The sequence below is a fragment of the Octopus bimaculoides genome, chromosome 21 (assembly GCF_001194135.2).
Source record: "Octopus bimaculoides isolate UCB-OBI-ISO-001 chromosome 21, ASM119413v2, whole genome shotgun sequence".
NCBI classification, from domain to species: domain Eukaryota; kingdom Metazoa; phylum Mollusca; class Cephalopoda; order Octopoda; family Octopodidae; genus Octopus; species Octopus bimaculoides.
Genome location: NC_069001.1, coordinates 38,712,650 through 38,717,808, shown reverse-complemented (window position 1 = coordinate 38,717,808; position 5,159 = coordinate 38,712,650). Strand labels below are relative to the sequence as shown.

The 5,159-nt window shown below is 37.7% G+C and overlaps 1 protein-coding gene across 1 annotated transcript in view; it reads left to right on the top strand.

Moving 5' to 3' along the window:
* The window catches only part of LOC106867355 (ras-related protein Rab-14), a 54,101-nt gene that overhangs the window by 13,722 nt on the left and 35,220 nt on the right, over positions 1-5,159 (top strand). Inside the window, exon 2 of the mRNA XM_014912203.2 lies at positions 4,917-4,999. The gene's annotated coding sequence lies outside the window, so the exon portion shown is untranslated. The remainder of the gene's footprint in view (positions 1-4,916; positions 5,000-5,159) is intronic.

The following is a 5,159-nucleotide window of genomic DNA, read 5'->3' as shown; positions in this document are numbered from 1 at the left end:
TATATATATATATATATATGTATATATATATATATGAAAGCATGCAGCCCATGGTTAGAGGGTTCCATTCATCTTGTCCCGTCCCCCAACATTGCTACCCTTGTGGCAAAATTTGAAATTATTATTATTAAGGCAGTGAGCTGACAGAATTGCTGGGTGAAATGCTTAGCGGTTTTTCACCTGTCACTAAGTTCTGAGTTCAAATTCTGCCGAGGTCAACTTTGCCTTTCATCCTTTCGGGGTCAATAAAGTACCAGTTGAACATGGGGGTCAATGTGATCGACTCATCCCCTCTCCCAAAATTTGCTGCCCTTGTGGCAAAACTTGAAACCATTATTATTATTATCGTCATAATATGTATATATATATATAATAAATATTTTGTGTGTGTGTGTATATTATATTATTAATTGTTATATATAAATAAACACCAATCACTAATGAATGATATAGACACTCACACATAAAACGCTTATTTCAGGGTTGACAGTCTACTCTGAGTTTTGCCCTTAGCTAAGCTGTTCACGGCTGTTACAATGTTTGCAATATGTGAAATATATTATTGATATATTTCACTACTGCTATATTATAGATAAATATCAAAATATGTATTTGTTTTTTGTCTATATGTTGTATAAGTATAAATGTGTCATAATCTGATTTGATGTCCGTTCTCTGCTCATTTATGCTTTTGTTCTGTTTCACACACACACACACACACACACGCACGCATTTTTGTCTTACGACCTTCTGTTCCGTATCGTCACTATTTCCATTATTTTGTGTCTTGCTGCTAGTTTATTAAGCGACTGATAATCACAACCTGATAATATTCACAATCCACATCTGCTGAGGTTTTCAATGTAACCTTAGAAACAGCATTTCTATCACCAGCAACAACTTGCCCTCACCATTAACCAGTCGGTCGTATCAGCTCATTATATAACCAAACCTATGACTCAGTTATATTGCTTGCTTATATACAATAGCTGCGTGAAAATATACACCATACTTCTACTTTGGCTTTTCTGTATTGAGTGCTTCTTTTATTAATCTTTGTCTTTATGTAAATTTAGAGATAAAACACAAGCAACTGTGTGTGTGTGTGTGTGTGAAAAACAATATAAAATTAAGTCTAGAATGAATGTGCTACGTATGTTTTTGTTTTTATTCTTGTTTAATTTGGGTGCTTATAATGTACAATTTCATTAATACACACACCTAGGTATTACACAGTTTCTTCACTTTTGGTTAGTTTATGATGGTGTGTATATATGTGTGTGTGTGTGTGTGTGTGTGTGTATATATATGTGTGTGTGTGTATGTATGTATGTGTGTGTGTATGTATGTATATATATATATATGTGTGTGTGTGTATGTATGTGTGTGTGTATGTATGTATATGTATGTATGTATATATATATATATATATATGTGTGTGTGTGTGTGTGTGTGTGTGTGTGTATTAATCAGACATCAAATATTAAAAAAAAAGATGGCAAGCTGCCAGACTCGTTAGCAGATCAGGTAAAATGCTTTACAGCATTTCTTCCAACTTTACATTCCGATTTCAAATTCCACCAATGTCGACCTTCATCCTTTGAGGATTGATGAAACAGTTTCACCTTTTTTTATGGATTAATAAAATATCAAGAACTGGCATTGATGTAATCAACTCCTCCTTTCCCCCTGAAATTGCAGGCCTTGTGCCATAATTTGAAACCATTATAAAACGGTTCGCTGAATTGTGTGTCGAGAAGAAGAAAACGCTTAGAAGCCTTTCTTCTGACTCTTTACATTCGGAGCTCAAATGGGGTCACTTTGCCTTTCAAGCCTATCGGGGTCAGTAAATTAAAATACCAGTTGAGCACTGGGGCTGATGTAGGCGACTTTTGCTCTTCCTCTTGAAATTGATGGCCTTTTTCTCAAATTTGAAACCCTTATTATTATTATTATTATTATTATTATCATGGTGGCTCGCTGGACAAAATGCTTAGCCGTAATTCACCTGTCACTACGTTCTCAGTTCAAATTCTGCTGAGGTCAACTTTACCTTTCATCCTTACGGGGTCAATAAGTTGAGTACTGGGGTCGATGTAATCAACTATCCCCCTCCTCCAAATTTCAGGCCTCGTGCCTCTAATAGAAAGGATTAAAACATTGTATTATTATTATTATTATGGTGGCTAACTGGCAGAACCATTAGCATGCTGGACAGAATGTTTAGTGCCATTTCGTTTGTCCTTTTTGTTCTAAATTCCAATCTGTGACCCACTTCTCTCCCAGTTTATTACTGGGTCCTTCACCCTCTGCATAAATGGAGAGTATTGATGATATTGTTTACGTTGAGGTGTTGTAATGAATGAATGAATAAATAAATAGAAGATGCTGTTTACTTCCCAATTTTTTTTTTTTTTTTCTACCTCATTCTATTAATAACTGACATTACTCACATCAACTAAAATCTTAATCCCCTCTCTCTCTCTCTCTCTCTCTTTCTCATCTTTTAATCACTTAATCTGCTGGATTTAATCATTTACTGTCTCATCAAAAACCTTTCATCTTTTCCAACTTGATGCTGGTGATTAATAATAAAATAAAAAAACATTATAATAATAATAATAACTGATTGTTTCTAATTTTGGCACAAAGCCAGCAACTTTGAAGGGAGGGAGAATCAATTGCGTTGACCCCCGAGTGCAACTGCTACTTATTGACCTGAAACGAGAAGAAATGCCATGAAGCATTTTATCCAGCAATCCTTTTTACAAGACCTAAAATTTTGAGGGGAGGGGCTAGTTGCTTATACCAACCCCCGCCTGCATTATTAAGATAATGGTTTGAAGGCATCATTCCTGGAGGCTAAGGTGTTGCTCTCGTGATCACGTGTGTGGCTTCAATTCCTGGACTGGACAGTGTGTTGTGTTCTTGAGCAAAACTCTTCATTTCACATTGCCCCAGCTGACTCAACTGTGGATGAGTCACTCTGCAATGGACTGGCATCTCATGCAGGGAAATGGGATCTCAGGTGCAAAATGGGTAACCAGCTCTTACGAGTCCTACAACTTGAGACAGTAATGTCCATTGAGGGAGATTTGGCTGCTGTTTTCAACAGATCAAATGACAACTGCATAAAGGCTCCCTCGTTAGCTCTAAGAGGTACCAGGCTGCGGGGAGATAGTAATATTTCCTGTTTGAAGATAATTGATGTTTAAAATCATTATCTCTCATCTGATAATTATTTTTGTTATTGTAGATGAAGTAAATTAGTTTTGGTCTGTCTGTCTGTTGACAGGTCACATTGGCCTGTTAGAAATAGCAGCCAAATATCAAATATAGAGATGTCTTTGATCATGAGGCGTAAACAACAGCAACATTCTTGACTGAATGAGACTTATAGAAATATATTTTCTTTGACTACAATGAAGTCATTTCTGGGTTAAAATCTTGAAAGTAAGGAAGCACCAAAGAGCATTGGATCATTGTAAGAACCTGCTGAAGTTTCTTGCATGGTTTGGTCAAAGGTGGAAGGTGGCACAGTGCCCTCTGGTGGCAAGAAGAGGCTATCACCTTTAGTTTGTTGCTTACAGTTACTGGGATTAAATATGCTCTGTAAGCACAAGACTTGTTTAACCCCTCAGCATTCAGATTTCTCTGTCAAATGTAATACTGCTTTATTCACATTTGTTTTGAATTCATCATGGATTATCATCTTGTAACTTTAAGATTTCAATGATGTGATTGTATCTCTTTAGAATGACAGCATTTCGTCTGCCCTTGTGTTCTGAGTTCAAATTCTGCTGAAGCTGGCTTTGCCTTTCATCCTTTTGCAGTTGTTGATGAAATAGGCACCAGTTGAACACTGGGAACCCAATGTAATCAACTAGCCACCCACCCCACTAAATTTCAGGCCTTGTGCCTACAGTAGAGAGGATAGTTTTAGAATGACATTGTAGGGTAGGTGTGAGATGCCAAATCTGGATAGTTTTAACATGGAGCAGGTAGGATATTTGGGCTGGATATGGCTGGTTTAAATACTGAAGGGTTAAACTGTGTGAAGGGATTTATTGGCACACATACACACTCGCACACACACACACACTTATGTGTATATTGTGTATGTGTGTGTGTTTAGTGCATACAGTCTATTTGTTGTCAGGTGTGATGTATTGTCATTATCCTGTTTTATCTCAATCTCAGATTGTTGGTGACATTACAACAGGTAAAATTAGGACGTAAGAAATAGGTGAGGAGAACTTCAATGTGCGTGCACACACACACACACACACACACACACAGAAGGTCAGCAACAACAACAACAACAGGATTACAGTGATTCCACCTATTGTTACATAAGGGATCTAGCAATGGTGGCAATTATGTTTAGATTGTGTGTGTGTGTGTGCGTGTGTGTGTGTGTGCGTGCGTGTGTGTGTGTGTGTGTGTGTGTGTGTGAAGTAAGAGCCTGCAGATGATGGTCCTTAGATTTGTTGTTGTTTACATCTGAGTTAGTCTGATCCAGTGGCCCCCATGTTTCAGGTGAGTTTTGTGGATCAGCTGGGCAAGCCATGGAAGGAGCAGCTCAGTCATGGAGGCAGGGAGGGAAACTAGTTGGTGGCATAATGAGTGCTAGAAATAACAATTAAAGCTGCCTTGTCTCGCATCACTACTCTCTTGAGGGAACCTATCTAACAATAATAGATTCACAGAGTCTAGAGAAAGAAAATACAGGATGGTGATGGGTGGCATATTTCTGACCATGGATTTACTCAGCCAGGTCCAACACAAGGTTAAATAACAACAAAATTACTCTTTGAAAACCTCCCTCCTCTCTTTCTTGTTTCCCAGCCTTTCAAACTAACCCCTTCACTAAATGTTCTTGTATTTTAATATATTACTGTTGTCTTCTCCTTCAGGTTGTTGGAACCTTAACGTGGACCTTATTCTACCCCCCAAATTCTTTGATTTACACATGGTGTTTGGTATATTCACAACTGAGGTAGGCATAGGCTTTTATTTATTGCTTATACTCTTGGCTTCTTGTCTAATTTTATAATGTTAATAAATCACACACACACACACACACATACACTCTCTCTCTCTCTCTCTCTCTCTCTCTCTCTCTCTCTCTCTCTCTCTCTCTCTCTCTCTCTCTCTCT